This window comes from Onychomys torridus, chromosome 6 (assembly GCF_903995425.1).
Source record: "Onychomys torridus chromosome 6, mOncTor1.1, whole genome shotgun sequence".
Taxonomy (NCBI): domain Eukaryota; kingdom Metazoa; phylum Chordata; class Mammalia; order Rodentia; family Cricetidae; genus Onychomys; species Onychomys torridus.
The window spans coordinates 16,581,039-16,607,740 of record NC_050448.1 but is presented as its reverse complement, the minus strand read 5'-3'; the positions used below and the strand labels follow the sequence as shown (position 1 = coordinate 16,607,740).

At 40.0% G+C, this 26,702-nt stretch overlaps 1 pseudogene; it reads right to left on the bottom strand.

Moving 5' to 3' along the window:
• Positions 1 to 20,043, bottom strand: part of LOC118585560 — a 35,726-nt pseudogene extending 15,683 nt beyond the window's left edge.
• Between the last annotated feature and the right edge of the window lie 6,659 nt (positions 20,044 to 26,702).

The following is a 26,702-nucleotide window of genomic DNA, read 5'->3' as shown; positions in this document are numbered from 1 at the left end:
TTTTATGTGTGCATATGACCAAATAATCTCAATTATTTTTTATAATAGAAAATGTAAATTGTCTAGGGAGACTAAAAGTAAAGCTCAAAACCATTCAGCTATGAGTTTCATTTCACATGAACCTTAGACAAATATTCAAGAAAAATGTCCCTCTAAAATCTATCATTATATCTTAGATGCTTCAGTTCTAAAGGGAGATTGTAAAATATGATTTGTAAATTTATCATGATCAAGTGTCTTTGGTATATCTTTATATGCACATTTGTACATATGTGGATCTCAAAAAAGCTCAAATTTAAATAGCTTGAAAGTAACTTACAGGCATCCTTATCATAGGTAGTAACTTCTTGATAACATCATTCACCGTTTCCAAGTCTGTTGTTGTTACATATAAAGGCTATAAAAAGTGCAGAGAAAATGCTATAAAATCACTTAAAAGCACACAATTATTTACTGTCTAATCATCACTTACAATCTAAAGGCTATCATGACAACTCTAATGTAGAATAAATATCTTGTTTTCTTCCCTTTATATACCATAATGCAGGAAGACTGTAAGTCTAATATATTTACTTCAATTTAAGTACTTGGGTACAGGGTATTCAAAAATAGCAGGTAACTGGTTTTATGATAAAGGGAGACTGTGGAGCCATGGGTGCTGAAACTCAGCATTCTGAATTTTATTTCCTTATTGGGGGTGGGGGGTAAAAAGAGGGCTGATGCTTTTCCTTCCACCCCAGCTCTGCCTCCATCATGTTACATCTTCAAGCACAGCATGTGTGCAGGTCTAGGAAAGTCAGAATAAGAACTGGCTGCATCTTTTCTTTCTTTTCAAAATACCAATATGGATGAGCACTTTTTCCATATCAGGCTTTGCAAATAGATTATATTCAGTGTAGAAATCTGTTGTGGTCATAAATTCAGCTACACTGAACCTGATAGAAGAGAAAGTAGGAAGGAGCCTTGAAAGTATTGGCACAGGAGACCACTTACTAAATATAACACCAGTAGCACAGACACTGAGAGCAACAATTAATAAATGAGACATCCTGAAACTGAGAAGCTTCTATAAAGCAAAGGATATGATAAGTAAGACAAAACAACAGTCTACAGAATGAGAAAAGATTTTCACCAACCCCACATCTGATTGAGGGCTGATCTCCAAAATATATAAAGAACTCAAGAAACTAGACATCAAAATACCAAACAATCCAATTAAAAAATGGGCTACAGAGCTAAACAGAGAATTCTCAACAGAAATGTCTCAAAGACATTTAAGGAATTGCTCAATGTCCTTAGTCATCAGGGAAATGCAAATCAAAACAACTCTGAGATACCATCTTACACTTGTCAGAATGACTAAAATCAAAAAACACCGATGATAGCTTAAGTTGGAGAGGATGTGGAGCAAGGGGAACACTCCTCCACTGTTGGTGGGAGTGCAAACTTGTACAGCCTTTTGGAAATCAGTATGGCCACTTCTCAGAAAATTGGGTATCAGTCTACTTCAAGACCCAATGATACAACTCTGGGGCATATACCCAAGGCAAGTGCAACAATACCATGCTCAACTGTGTTCACAGCACCATTATTCATAATAGCCAGAACCTGGAAACAATCTAGATGCCCCTCAACTGAAGAACTGATAAAGAATATGTGGTGCATATACACAATAGAGTACTACTCAGCTGTAAAAAAAACACAATGACATCATGAAATTTGCAGGCAAATGGATGGAACTAGAAAATATCATCCTGAGTGAGGTAACCGACTCAGAATGACAAATATGGTATGTACTTGTTCATATGTGGATTCTAGATGTAAAGCAAAGGGTAACCAGGCTACAGCCCACAGCTCCTGAGAAGCTAGGTAACAAGGAGGATCATAGAGGGACTCATGGATCACCTTGGGAAGGGGAAATAGATGAGATCTCCATGAGTAAACTGGGAGCAAAAGGGGCAATAGAGGGGATGGGATGGGGGATGAGTACATGAGGGGACAGGATAGTTGAGCTGGGGAAGAATGGAGTGGGAGAGCAATGAAAGTGATATCTTGACAGAGGGAGACATTATGGGGTTAGGGAAGTTCCCAGGAATCCACAAAGACAACCCCAGCCTAGACTACTAGCAATATTGAAAAAAGTGCTTGATCTGGCCTACCCCTGTAATCAGATTGGTGAATACCCCTGTCATCATGGAGCCTTCATTTAGTAACTGACTGAAGCAGATGCAGAGATCCACAGCTAAGCAGCAGGCCAAAATCTGGGAGTCCAGTCAAAGAGAGGGAAGAGGGATTATATGAGTAAGGGGGGGGTCAAGATCATGATGGTGAAATCTACAGAGACAACTGAACCAAGCTCATAGAAACTCATGAACTTTAGACCAACAGCTGTGGAACCTGCATGAGACCAGACTAGGCCCTCTGCATGTGGGAGACAGTTGTGTAGCTTGGTCTGTTTGAGGAGAACCTGGCAGCTCGATCAGAATCTATCCATGGTACATAAGCTGCATTTTGGAACCCACCACCTATAGTGGAATGCTTTCCTCAGCCTAGATGCAGGGGGAAGGGGATTGGTCCTGCCTCAACTAAATGTACCAGGCTTTGCTGACTCCCCATGGCATCCTTTACCCTTTTGGAGGAGGGGATGGGGGGGAGGGGCTAAGTCAGCAGGAAGGAAGACTGGAGAGGAGCAGGAGGATGAAATGAGTGGGGGATCTGTGGTTGGTATGCAAATGAATAAAAAAATTCTTAAATTAAAAAAAATCTGTTAAGGTGATAGATCTAGGAATCCAAAATAAAGATTTTAGAAATGAAACTCCATCTCTTAATACTCTTAAGAACAAATAATGTGCTCATAGCTCTTTACTGCCTCTCACATGTAGAATACTCTCCAAAGATCTAGGAAGACAGTGTATAGGAAATAGAATGAAACCAATTGATAGGAATCTGAGTTGATAGCACTGATATAGTGGAATTCTAATACATCTTTATAGAATATGACAATCAATAGATAGGTATAGTTTTATGTACAAGGTTTCTATAACATCAGATATATCTGCAATAAGGATTGTAGGAAGACTCTAGGAAACTGTCCTTTAAGGGAAAAAAAAGCACAGGTGCCCTCTCCATATCCTTAACAACATCACTGAAGCAAGGTGAAAGGAACCACTCCATAAGCCACCTCTTTCAAGGCAATTTTATTTATTATCCTTTAACTGCTAGGCATAACCAACTAACTTGAAAATAAGTGTGTGTGCAGGGTTTATACACATGGTCAGTCTCTCTCTCTCTCTCTCTCTCTCTCTCTCTCTCTCTCTCTCTCTCTCTCATACACACACACGCACGCACGCACACACACACACACACACACACACACACACACTCACTCACTCACTCACACAGCAATGTTAAATGTCTAAAGGTGGATTCTAAACTGAAGTTACATGAAAGGATGTTCTTATGCCTTGAGATTCACATGGTGATGCAGCTGTTCTCCAAAAGCAGGTGAGAGAATGCAGGGAGAGACAAAGAGAAGGAGCAGGGGACAGGTTCGTAGAGGAAAGTTATGATCAAGCATGTGAGTATGGAGAGTGAATAAAATTCTTGATAATATTTTGCTTAAAATTTGTTTATGATAATCTTCCATGGTTAGAATTATTTATGATTAGACAAAATATTTTAAAATAAATAAAGAATAGTAGAAATAACATTTAAGTCTCTATGTAAGCAATAAAGACTGGGAAAAAATTTAATTCCAGCAGGAATACTTAGCTTGGAAATGTATGTTGTTGGAACTACCTGACTCAGTCTTCAGTCCTTTAACCAAAAATTATTTCTTTTGTTTTAGCACTGTAGCTAATGTGGATCAATCTTGCTTCATGTTGCTTCTACATGCCACATATGAAAGACATGTATGCATGGCATACACATATCCTTTTTCAACAAAATACTACCTAGATCTCAAAATCTCTCTCCCCTCCACCCTCTTCTTATGTCCCCATCTTCCATTGCTCTATAAATTTCCTGTGTCTCTCCTAGTCATGAACTTGGGATGTCATTTTTGGTTTTTATATTCACATACACTGGCACAGCTTGGGATGTCCTCGGTGAATATCGGGAGTTTATCATGCTTCTTGTAGCCCTTTGTGGCTTCACTAATGGATCTGTTCAAATGCATTAAAACACAAAATACAGTAATGAATTTGTTAATATCTTAGTTTGCACTAGTCATTGTTAATATTTTATCAATATCATGTTGGTTTTAAATAAAAGACTATCAGTTCAGCAATATGCATTATAGATTAGGGAATGTTCAAAAATATTTCAGCAACAAAGACATGTTTAGGTAATTGTAGAGGCCCACAGAAGTTTCCTATTAAGAACTTACACAGTGTCTGAGAATCTGAGCTTGCTTTGCCCAGCAGAGCTGCATAGGGGGATGATTTGACCATGGATATGGTTACCAGGTGTTTCGAAGGGTCTACAATTGGCTGTGTGGTGTGTGTTGATCTAGAAAGGGGGAGGTCTTTTGTCCTGCCCCTTGGTATTGTCATAAAAAGCCCTTTTGAAGAGGCAGAAGGGGCTGATGTGTTTTGTTCCAGGTCTTCCCAAAAATATCCTGTGTCTTTTTCCTCTTCACTATCTTTCTAACTAAAAGTTTCTTATCCCTCTCTGCTCCTCATAGGAACCCTTTAAAAGGTAGGAGCTGGCACTCATAGATTGGCACCAGAACTAGGAACTAAATAGGGGAGGAAGAACCACGGAAGCAGTTGGACTTGTCCAGTTTTGTATTAAGGTTAAGGCGGTGGTATTTTATTCTTCGGGAGCAAAAACTGTATATAGAAAAGTTAGGCTGCAGCAAGTATCTCTCTCTGTCTAGGTTTCTCTCTCTCTCTCTCTCTCTCTCTCTCTCTCTCTCAATTTCTATCTATTAAATTTAGAAAAAAATGTAGGTTTGGGTATAGGAATATTGGGTAAGAAGAAACTTAGGGTAAGAGCAGAATTTCTGTAGTGCTGGACCTGAAAACAGCGTCCAGGAACAAGCAGCCACTGCAGATTCAGCAGTCTGAGGAGAAAAGCTGCCCTAGGGCAGGGAAATTGTAAGCAGATGTTTGTGTGCTCACTTGTGGAAACTAGGGGAGTTCAGGTAGTACAGCACAAGTGCAGAGGTCTTGGAGTTCGTAGAGGAGCTGCGTCCTTGGTTTTCTGACTATGGAACTCTGGACACAGACTCCTGGGGAAGAGCTGGAGTTGAAATGCAAAAATATTATGAGGAACATGGGCCAGAAAAAATTCCAGTGGAAGCTTTTCGCCTGTGGGCATTAATTCAGAACATCTTAGATCTAAATCCTGAGCAGCAGGGGGAAGTTTTCCCTGAGGCAAATATAGGCAGAACAAAACCCTCTGCTCTGCCAGAGCTGCCAGTAGATGAGAATGCTTTCACAACATCATTCAATCAGGGTCCAGTTCCCTCTTGGCCATGAAGCCCAGTTTAAGGAACAGAAGTCTTGGGATTAGACAAGGGAGGAACTAAAATGCTTGGAAAACTTAGCAATTTCTCTTTCTCAAAAACTGTAAGCTCTTCAGGTCTCTCCTTCTCAGAAGGGAACTTCTGGGGGTGGGGGGTGTCATCTATCAGAATGACAAAGTCACCCATAATATTAATGAAACATGGTTTAGTGAATCTCTCAGGGATTCTTTTATGCAGTTGCATCAAGAGTTTATTGATTTAAAAAAGGGCTTGGCACAGCTAAAGCTGTTGTAGACATCTTAGACCAATACAAAAAGGACATTCCATCTTGGTCATCCTCTACTCCTTTACTGGCAGTGTGTGGCAGCCATAGGGATTGCTGATAGAATCTATAATTTATATATATATATATATTCATTCACAGACTTCCATTCCTATACCACCAAGGAATTAAAATATGAATGCTAGTAAAATACCTTTGGAGATAAAAATACCACCAATCTTTCTGTTCCATGGAACTGTAATATAAAAAGTGAAAAACAAATTAGACTCTTGAAACACTTACACAAGGTTTTTAAGACTATTCCTCATAAAAACATTATAAGCCAGTTTTCATCAATGAGGGTGCAGGTGTAGGTGGCATTCTCCACATGACTGGGATTCTGATTGACCTGTTATTTCCCTGGAAATCTTCCATGATAGGAAGTTCAATATAGTGTGGAGAATGGCCATGCATTTCACTATTTTTATTTCCCCTTGCCTACATGACTGTGTCATGTATTGTTTTCCCATTCATAAGTTTAATATGTGAGTTGTTTCCACATTCTGAATATAATGATCCATGCTGTGAAGAATATTTGTGCACAGACTTTTCTCCTCCCTTTTTAATGGTTTTACATCCATGTTTGGAGCTGCACAATGACATGGAAATTCTGTGGAACTATGGACTGATTTTTGCCTAGAGACCAGCATATTTCATGTTTCTACAATTACCTGCTCATCCACTTTATATTCTGCCTGTAACCAGTTTCATCAGAAGGTGGATTATGCGTGTGATTCCCAACCTTCCCATGTACAGACTGTTGTCTATGTAATCATCTAATATCACCAATTACAAAGTGATATCACAGAAACTTTAAAGACACTTAGTGATGGGCATGGTTGAAGACACTGATACATATTCAATTGAATGTAAACTAGTCTAAATATGACTTCCAAATATCACTCCTTCATAAAATGAAAAGTTTAATGGAAATGCTATCATGAATCTCTTCAAAAATCCCTAAATACAGTAGTACTTCCTCTCATATTCAACGTGGGAGAAACACTAAGCATTAACTATAGATAATCTTCAGGGATATTAATAAGGGAAAAGAGTGTATTTAGAGAATGACATAAATATGATCTTCTTCCTCAAAGATTTCTGTGGAAATGTTTTTCTCGGGTAAAGAGCAAACTCACAGAACCTTGAAAGTGTATAAAACCTGCAAGTGTTTATGTTAGTTGAGTAAATTCTGGAATGAGGCTAGAAGTTTGGACAGAGGAATGAGCAGAGTCCAACTTGGGGATTTGTATATGATGAACTCTTCATGTGGAAAAGAAAGATGAACACTACTGTGTGCATTCCCGCAGCAGGTGTGTGCTGCACCATCCCTGTGATTCCAATGACTGCACTCAAGGTATTCTTGGTACACCATGATCAGATCCTCTCAAGAAAGATAAGAATGTGAATTTGACATTTACCTGCACTCCACAAATTAACTCTGACTCTGATGGTCTAATGACACTGGTTCTCATGTGTTGACTATAGACACCAATGATATTCCACTACACAAACACTCAAGAACCTGAGCTTTTAATGAGTAACTAGGTTTATCTGTATGGTTAAATACTATCTTTTTTAGGAAATTAACTTGGGAGTGTAGGAGGTAATTTTCTCATTGGAATGAGATCATTTTGTGTATTTTCAAAACCCAGAGAATATTAGATCAGTTGGGGAAGAAGAATGTGGGGAATGGAGTATGGCCTTGTCCTGTCCATATCCTTCAAAGAACAGGATGATCTCATTTCTACCCAAAGGATCTTGTGGAGTCCTGATGCACATCACAGGTGAAAATCTAAGGAGTCTAGTTCCATAAAGAAATGTGTGTGGTGGAAAGTACAAACCAGGGTCATCATGGGAGGAAAACACTTGAGTTGGCAACCTGTATACAATCAGACTAACATGGTTTCTTAATCTGTAAACATGCTGGTTCATTGATTTGGTTTTTTCCTTGTGAATTAAGTTGACCCACAATTTCCACAGCCTGCCTCTTGTGAACACAAGTCCAAGCTGTAGGTCTTACCGAAAGGTAGCCACAAAATTTCCCACAGGCCAGGACAGGAGAATCAACTTGTAAGCAGAGCTGCTGCCTGTCCCAACTATGTCCACATAATCAGCCATCCACAGATAACTCAGCGGGATGACATGTTTTATCTTCAAGTTTCTCTTACGCCTAGAGGGAGAATCAAGGCAATCTGTTAGTTTGCTTTTCACTGAAGTTGGAATTACTTTTGGTAAGACCTAGTTCTTCCTGCTCCAGAGCAGAGGAGGACTCATCCATTTCTACCATGCAGGCAGGGCTCATGCCATGGTAGATGCGCCTCAGCCAAAGCCTGTGCTGAAGGAAGTTATGAGGTTCACACTTTTCGATGGCCAAGAATAGCCATAGTCTGGATTTCTTTTCTGATAGGTGAGTGTTTAGAATGACTATGCTGTGTGTTTTAAAGACCTGGCATTTTTAGAAAACCACGTGCTTCAACATTTTTCCCCTCTATTTAGTTAAGTGCTAAACTTTTCTGCTTGTTTACTTCCAGAACTTCAATACCAGAAAATCAGTTGAATGTTTTATATTTTACTTTAGTAATTACATTTAATGATCTTTTCCAAGTAAACAATATAGAAATACTGCCTAACTTAATAAAATTCATATTCTGTTGCCCCTCCCCCTGTCCTAGTAAGTCATGTGAGCAATTGCTCAGGAGAGTCTGAGCTCAGTACAGTTGTTCCTTTAGTAAACCCACAATGTGCTTCTCATCCAACTTACCACAAAGAGGATTCTGTTCTCCAATAACCTAGTCAGATGAATGCAAATATGTCTTCCTACCAAGCCTTCTGATGCTATCAAGTGTTCTTGAGAAACAATCATCTCAGGAGCATTAATTTTCTTTTTTTACTCTTTTTATATGGAGCTTGTTCTTTGATAATTTCACATGCATATTCAATGTGTTCTGATTATTTCCTATTACTCTATCTTCTTTCCCTTCGATCTCTTGACCACTCTCCTTCCCACACCCATGCTTTTTTGTATTTTTTTAATGATTGACTGTGTTTTTCCCGGGGCATTTTTTGTGTGAACCTGGGCATGGAACTCTCCATTAGAGACTAATGAGCTAATAGGTGGCTACAAAACTGAAGATAATGATTTGCTCTCTCTCAGATTTCAAGGACACTATGTCATAAGTATTCATTTCAGGATTCATATATACACATATGTCTCAAATATATGAAACATCTGTATTTCCATTTGCTTTTCACCCTCAATACATCTAATCACATATATATTAATACACAATTATTATACATACACACATATAATGAAATGCTTAAACTAGAAACCTCTAATTCTAATATTTGTGTTAAGGGATACTCTGCCTTGAAAATGTAAATAATTAAAATCATCTCTTATAAGCTTGATAATCCTCTTTCCTTAATATAAACAATCTCAAAATAGTTTTAATTACCATTGTAACACAACAGAAGGGGAATGAATATTTTGTCTTTTAAGAAAATCAACCATTTTACTTTTATTTCTTCTCAAAAAACACAGTGAATTTCACTTACATTCACAAATTACACTCATGTGGCAAATTGTCAGTATATTTTATTTATTTCAAATGAGTTTATTACTATCTTTTCAGATTAAAATACAAGGATTTCCAACCATGGCATGAAGGGGCGCTGAGGAGAAATGACAAGGAAGATGGACAGGTTGGGGGACAGCCAGGCCATTCAATTGTTCATTCTTGCTGCCATCAACACTAACTGACCATCAGTGTCTAGACTGGGAACTTTGGGGACTGTTCAGGGTTGAAAGGAAATGACCCTGTTGGTTGTGTCTAGAATGCAGAGCAGAGCTCTCTCCCCTGCACCCTTCCTTCTTCTCACCATTTGTGAAGTCGATCTTCAGCAATATTAATCACTGATGACTAGAAATTTTACACCAAAACTGAATGAACTGTTCTACTGATACCTGGAGCCTTCTTATGTATTTATGAGAACATACCCTTAAAATATGTCTATTTGATAAGGCCAGTACCTATTTCATACCTTTCAGAGTAATATGAAGGCTATGATCCTTGGAGAGGTGATCCCAGAAAATACCTCCATGGTTCTATGTGACAATACCACTATGTATAAAGCTTCAATCATAGCAGTTTCCTGTGTCATTCACAGGATCACCATGTTGGACCTAGTTGATGTCTGCAGTTCCCTCTGATTGGTTTAGGGACAGTAGCTGCTTCTCATCTCTTCCCACTACTTTGGAAGTTATGAGCTCACAGAGGTTCACATGTGTGGTCCCTTATGAGCAACCATCATAATCAGGGATTTCCCCTCTTGCTTCTACAATCTATCTGTAAACACCAAGCAAGAGGGCCCCTGATTATCATGTTTTTAATATTTTACTTTAGAAGATGTCTCCACAAGATCCACAAATTTGCAATGCACATAAATCAGCTTCCAAAGTGCTGGAATTGCTGGCATGTGCTACCACACCTGCCTCCTTTCCAAGTTTATTGCTATTCTTTCCCCAGCATCAAAGAGTAAGTAAAACAATTGGTTACCCGATAGTATATAGACAGCCCTGAAAACATATATCCAAGTATCTAATATATGTATAGCTCAATATACATATGTATTGTATATTCATACATATATTTTAATATACATGTATATGTAATAACAATTAATAAAAAAAAAGAAGCCATGATTTTCAAAGACAGCAAGAGGGGGAATATGGGAGGATTTGTCAAGAGGAAAGGGTAAGGGAAAGGGAAATGATAATGAGATTGTATGAGTGAGAATTATTGAGACCAAGATTGGAAAAACCACAGGGACAAATAGCCAAACTAATGGAAACAAATGAACTATGAATCAAAAGCTGAGGAGCCCCCAACTGGATCCGGCCCTCTGGATAAGTGAGACAGTTGATTAGCTTGAACTATTTTGGAGGCACCCAGGCAGTGGGACCTGGACCTGTCCTTAGTGCATTAGCTGGCTGTCTGGAACCTGGGGCTTATGCAGGAACACTTTGCTCAGCCTGGGAGGAGGGGACTGGGCCTGCCTGGACTGAATCTACTGGGTTGAACTGAATCCCCAGGGGAGTCTTTGCCCTGGAGGAGATGGGAATGGAGGGGAGGGGCTGCGGGGAATGCGGGGGCGGGTGCGGGAGGGGGGAGGACAGGGGAATCCATGGCTGATATGTAAAATTAAATTAAATTATAAAATAAAAATTATACAAAACAAAACAAAAAAAGAAGTATTTATAATCTCAAAAAAATAAAAGAAATAAAAAAAAAAAAACTTTTGTGGTTTTGAACAGTAAGGCCTAATCAAAGTGTAGCTTCTCATAGTAAGGAAGGCACAGTGCACATACTCACAGGTTATTAGATACAATCAAAACATCATTGAACAAGGAGAGATGTTGTTTCTTCCTTCTCCAGCCTCTTCTGAGTTCCACGGGGCCTTGGCACAGCAAGGTTCGATGTATCCCTCCCGTGGCTTTCTCCTCGAGGGTTTCCATGTAGGAAAAAAGGCTTCTCCTGGTCAGGTCTCCAGCTAGCAGAACAGGTATTCAGTGGTTGTTAATTGATACCTAATTTCAAAGGGTGAATGATATAAAAACACAGGCTAAGTTCTCCAACAGGACTCTGTTAAGTTATCAACAGTTTTTAAATGTAACGGAAAAGAAGAGATTGCTTAGGAAAGGAAGCATTGGGGACAGATTGCAGGAGTGGGCTCTTTTTCAGAAGGTATCAACTTAGAGGCATGGGAAAAGTTTGAACAATGGTAGCTGGTAGGGCCTAGAGAAGTGGTTCTCAGGCTTTCTAATGATGCAACCCTTCAGTACAGTTCTTCATGGTGTGGGGACACCCAACCATAAAATTATTTCATAACTACTTCATCACTGTAATTTTCCTGCTGTTATTAATCTTAATGTGAATATCTGATATGCAGAATGTCTGATAAGGGACCCCAAAGGTGTCGCTACCTACAGGTTGAAAACCAGTAGTTGCCGGGCGGTGGTGGCGCACGCCTGTAATCCCAGCACTCGGGAGGCAGAGGCAGGTGGATCTCTGTGAGTTCGAGGCCAACCTGGACTACAGAGCTAGTCCAGGACAGGCTCCAAAGCTACAGAGAAACCCTGTCTTGAAAAACAAACAAACAAACAAACAAACAAAAAAAAAAAAACAAAGAAAGAAAAAGAAAACCACTAGTCTAGACTGAGGAAAGGGCTGAGTGATGTAATTCTATCTCATTTTAAAAATTGAATAAAAAATATCAGTTTTTAAAAAAAGAATTTGGATTTACCAACATTATTCGTGATTTAAAAATAAAGTGGTCACACATTGCAAGGCATCCTGTTGGACAGAAGAAATACTCACACACTAGAGGGATTCACAGGAAAGGAGAGATCAATGGCTAACATTAAATGAGGGCCAAGGTAGGTGACGCCTGAAAATTGGCCATTGGAGCAGCAACTTGGATGTCATTGCCAACCCTAACTGCAATGATGTGTGTGCAGTAATAGGAGGAATGTTTGTGCAAACCTTGTGAAATGCAGACTTACCCCCAAGACTCCCAATCCTAAGTCTTCTAACCTGTCAAAGGTCCCTGTGATAAAAGAGCATGCAGACATCATTAACACTGAGAACCTTAGAGTCTAACAGATGCGAGAATCACAGGAGACTTTGAAGACGAATGTGTCTTAGCGAGACCGTCAGAAAGCTGCATGCACAGGGAAGTCGGGTAGCTTTGGAGACTATGGAGGAGAGGTGCATGCTTAGAAGAAGTAAAGCCTAGAGGCACAAAGGATTGTGACTGAAACAACCTGGAAGATGCTGTGTAAATCTCAGAGTTCATTCTGTAGTATACCTTGGACACACAATAATCATAGAAAGATCACGTAAGACTAGAATGCCCATGTCTTTAAAATGATTTAATTTTGGTGAGAGTAATAGATTGTACCTTCTGAAAACTGTGTATTTTCACTGATAGGTGTAATTATACAATACTAAGTAAGATAGCAAAACTCTACCAAATTGTAAAGTTCTTTATAAAGATTTTCTGCTGTGAAATTCCATTTGAAAATGTTGGAGTGTGGTAAAGAAAACAAATAATAAAGTAATCTATGTATTGAAAAGCCATAATTAACCCATTTCCTTGAAGGCTGTCATAAATAGATGTGAAAGAATTTTTTTTTTTTTTAAAAAGGGGTTTTCCTAATGATTTAAACAAGTCAGGTCTCAGGAAGCACATATATCCAGACATGTCAGTGAAGGATCTCCGGTGGTTAGAAAACAACAAAACAAAACTAACCAAACAAACAAAAATTAGCATTCATCAAGAATTTTTTGAAATGCTTCTTGAACAGCAAAAGGAGTCATTTCCCTTGCCTCTGGCAAAAGGGACAATATGGTTCTCCAATGACCTGTGGCTGCTATCAACACCCATGCTGCCTTCCAGGTTCCCTATGTCTCTATTCAAAAGTATCTGCTATATACCTCACATCCCCATCTACTTTCCTGTCCCTTCACAACCACCCCCACCTCCTTCTGCACTATACAAGCTCCCAAAATGTTCTAGAACTCCCCTTGCTCTCTTTATGAAGTCGAGGTCTTTCCCTGCCCCAGCTGTCTCCACTGCTCTCTTTTGTTCTTCTCCCTTCTCTCACAGACTGTTTTGGTCACATCAAGTCTGTTTTGTTGTTGTTGTTGTTTTGTTTTTTTTTTCTGCTCTGAACTCTTCCAGATGCCTCTGAACAGTCTCTCTTATCCACAATAAAATTCTACCCTGTAATAATGGAACAGCATTTTCAGTGGTTTCTTTACTGTGCCATGCTCATAGAGTTTGAATATTCAAAATATATAGTTCTTCAAGTGAATATTACTCTTTCCAAAACATATGTTATATCTTTTAAGGAATATGCACAGAAACACCATAGCTTTCATTTAACTTTAAGATACCTGTAAATCAAAGCATGAAAGAACCAAACAGTTAATGGTTGTCCTCACACATGTCAAGCACGTGTCCCCACACATGTAAAGATATGTTAAAAAAATAGTACCAACTCAGTTTCATGATAAACAAATTTGAAAGTAAATGACATGTTTGGAAATCATTCCTGTCTAATCTGAATCAATGTTAAAATACAGGTAAATAGATTCTAAAGAACACAATATATGTTGGAAACCACAATGATTTGCTGAAAACCAGAGAGTTTTTATATTTTGGGTTGAAATCTAATCATTTCCAATAAACCTTTGTGGTCATAGTGGGTAAAACAATTCGAAGGATTAGAAAATAACCATCTCTCATAATTTGGACAGATAATTTTGTAGATTTATAGATACTATTCTTATATGTAGCCTAGAACATACCTCCCCTGACATGATAGCCATATTTATTTAGGGGATTGGTAGTGAATATTACTAACATGGGTAATTTTCCATTAAGCCATGACTGAGTTAAGAATTAGCTCACATGATCTGCAGGAACCAAGACAGAATACTTCTTCATACCATTAGTTATCATGAAAAATCAAAACTTCTTATTAAAAATACCTTTACAGTAGAGCATGGAGTGGAGAACCTTTCAATGAACTTGAAATTATCTTTTCCCTTCTTGGCACTAAACACCAAAGATGGCCACAGCAGTTGGTAGACCAACTACTGAAGTCTGAGCACTCTGTAGTAGTCAAGGTGACAGACCACTGATGTCAACATTCTAAGGCTCATGCCATAACTGACAAAGTGACAGATTCATTTCCTTCCCCCTTTTGGCTGTGAAAAATTATTTTTGAACAACTGTTGAACCACAAGTGTTTCTGAGGAACAACAGATTTTCACAACTTTAGTTTGATAGGTAGATGGGTAGATGATAGATAGATAGATGAATGGACGGACGATAGATAGATAAATAGATAGATAGATAGATAGATAGATAGATAGATGATAGACAGACAGATAGATAATAGTGGAGAGATTAAAATCAATGGCAATGTGCCTCCCCAAACTCTTCTGTACTACCATAATCAGATATTCAGGACTATTTTCTGTTGCTCACTGTTTTGAAAGGACAAATGGTCTAGTTTCAACAGTTTGTCTTCTGATCATGGCTTCCTGGTAATGTCACATGGCCTCACAGATGGGGGCATTTAGGAGAGAGCACATGCTGTAAGAGGAAGCCAGACAGAGTGACAAGGAGGCTGTCTTACTCTCTGACAATAGTCCTGATGCAAGGACTAAAGGGTTTCAGTACAGCATTAATCTCTTCAGAAGGCAGCACTTCCAATGGCAGAGAAGCTTCCTTATAAGCTTTGTCTCTTAAAAGTGACATTACCTACCAACAATGTCACACTTAAGACTAAATTTTGGGCAGATAAGCCCATGAGGGCCAAATCACATCGAACCAATGAACTGTGGTGTGAATCTTGATACAATGAAGATTTGTTTCAATCTTTGGACAATCCCACTAAAATATGGTTCCTTAATATTATTCTTCACCAGACACACCAATTGATACCTCCCTGTTGAGCATCTTTTAACTGGCAATCAAGTACTTTACAATTTTCCAATTTTTGTCTTATTTGGCTTGTTTGCTTGTTTTTTTGTATTTTAAAGAAATATATATATATATATATGGAATATTCAGTATTTTTTTCTTTTATTCCAATCAGCATAACTGGAGGTTCATTCAATCATTCATATTATTGCATATTATTGGAGGTCCAGTCACATAAGTAATATGTTTAAGGACATTCCTGGGTGACACCTATGGCACTTCTTTTTAAACCATTGCACTATTGATAGATACATGGTTGCATCCATTTTAGAAACACAATTGTTAAAATCATTTGTAAAGAATCTTTTAAAGGGCATGAGAATTTAATTTTTAAACTCTACCCCAATGAGGATGATAACCAGTGTGCATATTGTAATTGCTTTTCTCTTTCATATTTACAGTTCATATTTTATATATTGAAATATTTCAACTGGACTAAGATTGTTAGAGAAACTAATCTTAGATAAAAATTGATATGATATCTCTTATGTCTACATTCTCATAATTGATTTCAACCACGTCAGTTGGTAAGCTTTCCATTGCAAGGTTTTATAGGAGGAAAGTTCATTCAGACGCAGCATGGACTTGTCCTCTTTGTATGTATTTCATAGATATAACATAAGCTGCGTCCATTTGTCTAAAACACAATCCCACTAGGCACCTTAGGCAATCTTCTTACGAGCATTCCACTAATACTGATTTTACTTAAAATCCCAACCAATGAGAAAATAATTGTAGCTTCCAAATCCTTTGTGGATTGTGTATTTTTCCAATATATAATCAAATTTAAGTAATATACAACCTAAAAGTAGCTCTAATAAAATGTATATGTACATATTCCCCATTTTGTTTATATCGCTATTTTTAATCAATAAGTGCATGGCGGCATGTCTAAATGATTGTCTTGCAAAAATAATTGACATGGTGTTCAATTGGCTTTAAATATTTTAAGGTAAAAAATGTTGAATAAACTCAAAATTATTACCTAATCTTAGTAACTTAACTCACTAAATTACTTTTCCCAGAGTAGATGCTACTGATTAACTATTCAGATGATCTTGACCTCTCATAATTTCCTGCCCACTGTGCCTGTTCTACATCTGACTGCTATGAATTTATTCATCCTCTTTGCATTAGTGTTTCTCCTGCAAACCAAGGGAACTGTGGGAAATCATGAATGTGATTCCTCATAACTAGAAGATGCTATCATCATACAGAGACACATTTTTAAATCTGCAAATCCAAAAGTCACATCATTTAGCTCAGAAACTCTGCAAATACTGAGATTTTAGCATTTCAAGGCATAATCTCTTTGTGTATCTGTATGAGTTTTAAATTTTGTTGGTTTTTAATCATCCTAGACTCTATGTCCATTTGTGGGTTTTTTTATGACTGCAAACTATATTCAACTAAATATTAAAGTTAAATGGGCAGAGTGTAGTCAATACTTCATCTAAAAATGAATACATGGCTGGGTGTTGGTAGAGCATACCTTTAATTCTAACACTAAGGAGGCAGAGGAAAGCAGATCTTTGTGATTTAAAGGTCAGCCTGGTCTACAGAGTAAGTTCCAGGACATTCTGGGCTACACAGAAAAACCCTGTCTTGAAAAAAACAAATAAAAAATTGAATACATATTAATATATATTTGCGTCAGTGAAGTAACAGAAAAAATATTTAAAAGGCCAACCCACCAGAGAAACACCTATCTGATGGAGGATACTCATGGGCTAGGCCTATGAGGGATATTGCCTATAAATACTGACTGCTTCTGTCTGTAATTCTCTTGTGTGATACTATAATCCCTCCCAAAACAGCTATGGGACTTGTCCTACAACATTAGCAGTGCGCTCCTCATTTATAGGGCACTGCTATTCCTGTGCATTGTCAGAAGGATGACTTCTTCCAATACTGTGAAATTCTGGTAAGTAAAACAAGCCCTCATAGTTCAGCCTTTCTTCCACAAAATTGTGAGAAACTTTGAAGCCCATTTTCCATCTTTAGCTAAGTTGACAAGGCAAGTTAGCCAGACTGTGTAAGGATCCCAAGTCAGACTTTTACATATATTATTCAAGGACGAAAGTTCAGATGTCCGATTTGTTGAATCAAAGTCCTTTTGGGCACAAAAGCTACCTTAATTGCTCTCAATTCCCCTGCCAGGTCCAGTTGATAACATGAGGACCTGCAACTGGTGGAATTTCCTAAGCAATTAGCACTTCTAACCTCAATTTATGGTACAAGATATTAGGCTTAGCTAACTCTTTATGTTTATGTCCTGGATTTTATGTGGACAGCAGGCAATTAAGCAGTTAATCAATTAACCAAGTCCTGAGGGAATCAGCTTTACACCCAGTTCCCATGGGAGAGGCTCCATAAATGGTCAGAACTGCGGAGAATGATCTGGTCCCACAGCCTTGAATAAAAAAGTTACATTTTCCCCTCTTGTGCTCTGAGCTATATTCAGGATGAGAAAAGGTATCTGTAGACTTGGGTTGTTTTTTAGTGCCAGCCAGGTTTTGTTGAAAGTGCTGATAAGACTTGGCACTGTTCACTCCCCCCTTGCTTTGTGCAGGTTGCCATGGTTACTCATAGTTTGCTGTGGGGAAAACTTTCAGCCATGGCAGCACTTCCCAGGCACTTTTATGTTGTGCTGATCACAAAGTGTTAGCCTATAATGTTAATGTCTCCCTAGAAATGTAGGTCAGTGCACGACTCCTTTACTCCTTCCTTGATCCCCTGTGGTTCAGCCTTTCTCCTTTGTAACCCTCATAGCTGTCCCCTTAAGAGATACTGTTACAAACCAGAATCCTATAACCTCAGCTGCAGCTGCCCCTTGTCCCTTACAAAGGAACACCATCGTGACCCTGAGAAGAAGCTTCCTTCTTTATCGCCAGAGTTTGCTGTTGCATGTGTATATAAGCTATGGAAAGTTGAAGCTAGAGCAGAAGAATAAAAGCATGACAAACTGTTCATGTGTCAATTTATTATAGATAAGAAATTTCCCCAGTCTCCTCTACTGTGAAAACCATTCTTTTCTGCTACCCTGGATGCAGACCTGACTGCTGGTCTTTCAGGCTGCAGTGGCCTCTGAACTTCTGACAGGTTCAGGTCAAATGGTACTACTACTTAATGTCTCACTTTCTTTTCTTCTGTCCCCCAATTTGAGCTACTCATGTTTTGATCAACTACAAAGCTGGTGCAATGATAAAAATCTCTTATCTTTAAATGCCTTAGGCATAGTAGAACTGGCTGGGGAAAAAAAGTGGCACACAGGATTGGGGGAGGGGTGTCCCACCAGCTGAAATGAAGTGTGTCTTCACCTACGTTGACAGTTGTGGTTCTGAATTCACCAAATTCTCTTCCACCTGGACAGCAGTTTTCTTCCTAAATGTTTATAATGAAATAGATTACACGTGTATTTCACTTATGAAGGGAAAACACATTAAGCTCTACTAATTTAAATGAATTGAAAAACTATGCCTTGAAGCATGGCATTTTTATCAAAAGCCCTTTCCTCGCCAGAAATCTCCTGTAATACTGCAGTGGTTCCAGTTCTCAAACATGTGAAACATGTGTTAAAGTAAGTCAGTGCATCCTAGAGCACGAACCCAGAACCTGAGGGCGGTGCCGAGCATCAGTCTCCACACTCTCAGGTTTCAACCATATTTGTAAAAGGCCGTACAGCAGTAACCAGTCTTCCTCCGTCACCGTAACTCTGCCCTAGTCAAGAGGAGTCCAAGGCCCTTGACACACCTAGAAGAGGATGAACGTGGGTGTCAGTCATGTGACTCTAGTTCTGAAGAGGGAACGCAGCATCTGAAGTCATGGCACGCGCCACACCCGGGCTTCTGTGCGCCACACTCACTTGAACCCGCCGCCATCTTCCCGCCCGCGCTGCGCCTGCGCAGCCCGCCGCGCCTGCGCCCTTCCCTCTGCAGGCGTGGCTCCGGCCCGGGAGACTCGGAGGAGTCCTGGGTAGAGAAGCACCTCCTTCCGTGGAGGCTGCCGTGTTCCCGGTACGCGGCGTGACCACCAGCTCAGGTAGCCCGAGCACCTGCTCAGGAGGGTCGGTACGACTCACAGCCGCCTGTGTCGCCAGCCTCCGGGGTCCCACGCCCCGGCCCCACGGGCCTGTGCGCACGTGCACATACACACACACATACATACATACACACATAAATACACACATACATACACACATACACACATACACACATACACACATACACACATACACACATACACACATACACACATACACACATACACACATACACACATACACACACACACACGCACACACACGCACACACATACATACATACATACATACACACACATACATGCATACATACATACATACACACACACACGCACACATACGCACACACATGCATACATGCATACATACATACACACGCGTGAGAAATAAACGGGGACACTCACAGTCCGTGGCTCCAGGCATCATTAGATAACATGGGTGTGAGGTTGGTGGCACTGTCAGTTCTCAGATGCCCAGGGCGTTGCACTCGGGGACCTGCCCTCAAATCCTCTGTGGAGCCACAGGTGCTGCGGGTGGCATTGGGTACCTGCCCTGGCGCTGAGGGCAGCGGCAATGGGCCAGCAAGGCCTCTTGTGTAGGGCTGGGCGATTCCGGGTTCGCTGGGATGCAGCTGGTGGTGCAAGGCATGGCAAACATTAAGGTATCAGCACAGTAATGTTAATATTACATAATATCAGCACAGCAAATATTAAAAGAGGTCAATGTAACCCGCTTTCCACGTCTGCCTTTAGGTTCCTGTCACTGCATTTATAACTGCTACAAAAATGCCACCATGTCACCAGCATGGAGAAGAGAAATTCTTCCTCAAGGCCAAAGGCCAGGTGGAAACTTTACCCAGCATCTGGGACTCACCCACCAAACAGCTGTCTGTTGTCACGCCTTGAACCGTGTAACTTCTGCTTGAGTCCCTTCCCTGGTTGGTAATTAGGGAAGAAAAGGAAGCATGCACTGTTTGCATTCACTGAGAAGAGTGCCTGGTTGGCAGCTGGGACTGGGAAGAGGGACAGTGAGATGCCGGATTGAGGTTTTCTAGAGAAGTCCTCAGATGAGAACGAGAGACGTTCTGGGTGGTCTGAGTGACACCCCAGAGGGTCTTGGTAGGTGACAGGCACACCTTCCTTCCCTGTGTGAATGGAGTATGCTGGGCTAGCTAACTCATTTTCAAAAGCAATCTCTAAAATACTTTTTCCCTTTGGTGCCTGTGACGGTGGATGAAGACCTGAACTACCTAGAAAAGAGACAGGTCCAGTTAAAACTGAAGCAGGTCACCAGTTGTAGACCCTGAGCTAGGAGCACTGTGGGAGGCAGGCCCAGCATGCAGCATGCTCCCTCCAGAGGCAGACAAACCAGGAAGCTGGCATTTCTCTGATGTACACTCCCCCACCTCCTAATTCTCTCTTGCCTGGTGATATATTATAGATTGTGTGCCAGTGAATATGTGCGGGCTCACTTCTGTGGTATCTTTAGAAAGAGGTGTATATACGTGCATATATTCATGTATAGAGATCCATTGGAGTCTTTATAACATCATCTGTAGAACTTTGTTTCTCAAATGAAATCATATCAATTGAGTGATACAAAGTTATAGTCTTAAATTTTTTAATTATAAACTAATCACACAAAAAATAAAATATTTTAGAACAATCTTCCTTCAAAATCAATCCCAATATTGGGCCTATTTACATCTAAACATGCATGCAGGTGCTCAAACATCCTAGGCAGGCATGCTACAGGGGCTGTGTATCCAACACTAAAAGATGTCTATTTTTTGATGCTTGCACTTTTTATATTCAGAAGCACAGCAATTGATATCTCTCTTTGGAGTTGTCTTGAGACAGTTAAAGATGGAATGAGCTTTATACCTCATCTCTTTCTATCTGTGTCTAGGACATTCCTTACATTGCTTTGCTTTGCTTTGGGTTTTAAGACCATTTTCTTGACTGAAAAGGACTATTGCAGACTTGAACTTGTGTGAGGTAAAGCAGAGGTGAACTGGGCTCCTCCTGTAAGGCTGAGGAGTGGTGCACATGTTGAATGTCCCTCTGCCCTAGACCTCAGGGACTTCTTTCTCATACATGGCTCTCCTCCCCAGTCTGCCTTAGCATCACAGATGCATGCTGCCTCCACTCATGTGGTACAGGGAGATGTCTACCCATCCTCTGTCCTGTTCCTTGTGAGCCTTTTGTATTTCATGTGGTTTGTTACTATGGTCTGTATTTGTCCCTAGCAACACTAGAACACCTGTTGCTTAAATTATAACTTTGTTAGGGCTGGGAAGATGTCTTAGCAGGTGAAGGTGCTTGCTCTCCAAGCCTGATGCCCTGTGTCCATTCCTGAGACCCCACAGTGGAAAGAGAGAACCGACTCCTGCAAGTTGTCCTCTAACCTTCATGCATGTGCAAGCCCATGTATGCGAGTGTGTGTGTGCGTGCGCGTGTGCGCGCACATGTGCACACACACATACACACGCACAAAGACAAACACACTATTAAAAATAAATTTGAAGCCATGCGGTGGTGGCACACACCTTTAATCCCAGCACTCGGAATGCATGGATCTCTGTGAGTTGGAGTGAGTTGCAGGAAAAGCACAAAGCTACACAGAGAAACCCTGTCTCGAAAAACCATAAATAAATAGATAGATAGATAGATAGATAGATGGATGGATGGATGGATGGATGGATGGATAAATAAATAAATAAATAAATAAATAAATAAATAAATAAATTTGAGAACTGGGTAAAGACCCCTGCTGTCAAGCCTGACCATCTGAGTCTGATCCCCCTGACTCACATGATAGGAGAGAGCTGACACCCACAACTTGTCCTCTGACCTCCATATGTGCACTACGATCATCCCCCCCCACACATGTACACATACATATACATATGTTAAAGACAATTTAAGAATACTGTTATATCTTTATTAATCTCTATCATAATTTTGCTAAATTATGATTTGTTACTTTTGCTTTTTGCAAAAACAGGACCCTATGTTCACTTAGGAGGTGATAGTAGTTAATGGCAGTGAAGACCAGACTTGAAAGGTAAATATGTGTGCATTTAGATTGTCTGGTCAATAGGAAACTTGGCGTCGTTTAGGCAATGTGGTTATTTCCACTTGCTGGAGGAACCCAAAGCTGTGCTCATTACTTCCTATTCCAGTTTCACTTCTGTTGTTAATAAGATGTCCTGACCAAAGAAGCAACTTCAGGGAGAAGGGGTTCATCACTGCATTGTGATTTCTGTATTGTGATTCCCTGAGTCTACACAGTAAACTTTGTTTACTCAGTCTCTTTATGAGTAGAGTTTCCCATGTCCATGTCATCTACACTGAAGTTGGGCATGTTTAGTTAAAGACAACAGACAGTATCATATCTTACTGTATATTTATAAAAGTGGTTAAGGACTGAATGGTGTCTAGGAAGGTAAATATTTTTATGTTTTCATGAACAGAGAAAGTGTGTCCATCTCTCTACCCAGGCCAACTCTCCATTTTGAGGATCTTTTCTTCCAGAAGCATGATATATGGAGGAACGTTGTGCTGTTATTGGCATTCATTGCATTTTTAGTTTTATTGCTAATTATTATATTGCTAATTTGTATTTGGATTTTATTTTTGTCAGTTGCCCATGTCTCTGTCTCAGAATTCTTTAGTTCTTCATTGGTTCTTTGATGATACTTTCTCTTGGTCTGTTAGAGACTTTTATTTGTAAGTAGGAATACAATAAGATTAAATCTTCCTCCTTTCCCTAGCTCTCATTAAATTTCTTCATCATAGCCACCAGATTCTGTTTTGTTGGTGGTGGTGTTTTTATTTGTTTGTTTGTATGGTCTTAACTGTAGCTTAGGCTGGGCTTATACTTAAGGCAATCCTCCTGCCTTAGCTTCCTGAGTGCTGGAATTCTATGTATGAGCAACCCTGCCCTGCATGGTCACCAAACTATTGTGTACCCTTTTAGATGCCAAATATATATCTATATATTCATACATATATTTACACTTTAAAATCTAAATGGCAAACTAAATTCATATTTTGTACTTAGTTTTTAAAATGCATCAGTTATTCCATATTCATTTATTTAATTGATATTCACTGAAGACCTAGACATAATTCTCGTTACTTAGGCTTGACTCCATAATCAATAAAGACAGCAATTCCTTGCTCATGGAGTGTGCTTTTAGTGTACACATGTGGCTGCTTCTTCCTAGTGATTTTGTAGTAGCCCATGTAAAAGAATCATTTGGTCAATCGACTCTTTCTTAATGTACATGTTGCTCTCTAGGCTTTTGCCACTCCTAGTAACACCACATAACCCTTTGAAATAAATCTGTGATTGAAGCAGGTATAGCTACAAAATAAAATATTAGGTGTGGTATTTCTGGGTACATACAGTCTGCAAAACTTTATAATAGAAAAAAAATTTTTTAATCTGTAAAGTATCCAGGCAGTGGTGGTGCATGCCTTTAATCCCAGCACTTCGGAGGCAGAGACAGGTGGATTTCTGTGAGTTTGAGGCCAGCTTCCACCTGGCCGGAGGTTTTTATTTGTATTTTTTTGTTTAGGTCTGTAATCCATTTTGAGTGGAATTTTATGAAAATTATGAAGCAAGAATCCAAATATTTCTCTTCTTCTGGTTTTGAATGTGTCTGTTCATTTATTCCAGTGCCATTTGTTGAAAAGACTGATTGGATTTTCAAAACTAGAAATGTCATCAAAAAGTAAATTTGTATCTCTTCATAGTTCAAATTACTATCTATTAATTTGTTCTGTCTGTCTGTCTCTCTCATCTGACGTAGTCCATGCTGACCTCAAATTTAGCATACAGTCAAGAATGACCTTGAAATCCCCATCTCCTGCCTCCCCCCCCCCCCCCCCCCCCGCTGGAATTTCAGGCATTCACCTCCATGCTCAGCTTTGTTTACAGTTCTCTTGTTAAAAGATGGTCATGTTTGAACCTATTAATATTTAAGCTCTTTCTGGCTTAGATTCTTGATCCTGCCAACCACTGTAGGCTGAGACCTGCTTCCTTGTTACTACTGGTTTGCCAGTGAGAAATCCAAACTCAAACTGGTGTAGCAAACAAAAGAATACGTATTGACCCGCACGATGAAAGACCCAGAAATAGATTTAGTCAAGGCACAGAGTTCTAAATAAAACCATGAGCCAGACTTAGTGGCGCTTGCCCTTGATCCCAGGTTAGCCACACTTCTTAAAACTCACACCCTTTGGCTCATGCCTTTAATCCCAGCACACCCAAGGCAGAGGCAGGTGCATCTCTGTGAGTTTTGAAGCCAGCCTGGTCTACAGAGTCAGTTCCAGGACAGGTTCCAAAGATACACAGAGAAACCCTGTCTTGAAAAACCAAAAAAAAAAAAAAAGCTCACACCCTCCCATGCCATCACTACTGCTGCTGTTTCCCTGATGAGGAAACTTACTCAGGGCAGAGATGACATCCTTTACCCAAGGTCAAGGTCTAGAAGCAGCTCACCCTCTAACTGGGAGCATAAGGCAGAGGACAGGCATCATTTAAAGCCCTGCACAGGCTCCAGGGACTTAGTCAAAGAGAATGGGGAGACTCGCTCAGGCTGCACACCACCAGGCTGAGATGAGCCAGACAGCAGCATGCCTCCCTAACAGGCCAGTTTAAAGCAGAACAGTAAAGATGCTCCTGGTGTCTTACTCCTTGCACAAAAGAAACAACGTGAAGTACCCGGATGTTAGCTCATCGCTTCTTTCCCTGTTCTCCCATCTCCCATCCGGCTCTGCATTACAAGCAGGGTAATGTTGAAACAGCCAATGTTCTTTTTGTTTCTGCTTCCTTGAAGCTCCTTCTGTCTTAGAACCAGTCTGTTCATCTCATTGGAAGACTGTTCTATTTTACAGAATGAATGTTGTCTGATTCCAGACTTCAAAGCAAAACCACAGATTCAATGTCATCCAAATCCAGTTTTTCTCTCAGATCACTTCCCAGCTTTGCCTTAGGTATTTGACCCTCCCTCAGTCATATTTATCCAGCACCTGCTTTGTTCCGGGCCCTGCTTAAAATGCTGGGGAGGCAGTGTGAACAGGCAAATGAAGTGTGGTGTATGTGTGTGTGTCCTCACCTGCTCAAATACATACATGTTTGTGTGGATACATGTGCCTGTGGAAGTTGAAGTTCGATGTAGGATGCTGCCCCTCAGTTGCAGTCCAACTTGCTTTTTGAGACAGGTCTCTCACTGACATGAACCTTACTAATTAGACGAGACTGGCTGATGAGTAAGCCCCAAGGATTCACCTGCTTCTACCTTCCTAGCACTGAGATTATGATAATACTGAGACCCCTGCTCCTGGCCTTTTTATGTGAGCTGGGGGGGGGGGGGCTCATGCTTCCATGGCATTATTAATTATCTCCCTAGCTCCAAGTCCTTACTTTTGATGAACTTATATTCTGGTAGAAGGGGGAGGAGGAGGAGGAGGAGGAGGAGGAGGAGGAGGAGGAGGAGGAGGAGGAGGAGGAGGAGGAGGAGGAGATGGGTCTGCATCTAGATCACTTGGCTTGAGGGTGTGCAGGGCTTGAAACCCAATGAACAGATGGGATATTGTTGAGAAAAGGCACACTGGACATTGGGAGACGGAGGGTTCCTTTCATTAATATATTTGGGATTACTCAGAAGCACTTTCGGGAGCCTCCTTCCTTAAAAGGAAAGAAGCTGGACATGCCTGATTGTCCATTCTGGTTTCTTCCTTTCCCCTGCCTGAGTGGCATGGTTGTGTAGCCTCAGCTGTGGTGGCCTTGGTACCAGCACTTCCTCTGGGACATTTGTCTGTCATTAAGATGGGAGCTTGTGCTGAGCGAGCCAAGCAAATGCTCTATCACGGAGCTCCCTCTGGTAAAAGAAAGTAATTATATAAAGCCTGTCCACCTTTTTTTATTGGGTAACAAATGCTTGAATTAGTCAGTGTATCGATTCCTATATGAATTATTATGTATTGAAGTTTCTGAATGCTTAGTAATTCAATATTTGAAAAAGATGAACCTATAATCAGTATGGGAACTAATTAGATATGAATTTATGTAAATATTGGATTATCACAGTGCTAATTTTTATATAGTACATGTATTTTTAACAGACACTACAGAATTATCTATAAAACCACAACAGGCTTCTAAGAGTTGTTCAGGTTCACACTGTAATGTCCTAAAACTGTTTCATAACCATATTACTTCCTGAGTTCCAGATGTTACAGGTAGCATAATGAGTTCAAGGTGCTTTTATGGCAGGTTAGTGCCCTAAGTCTTTG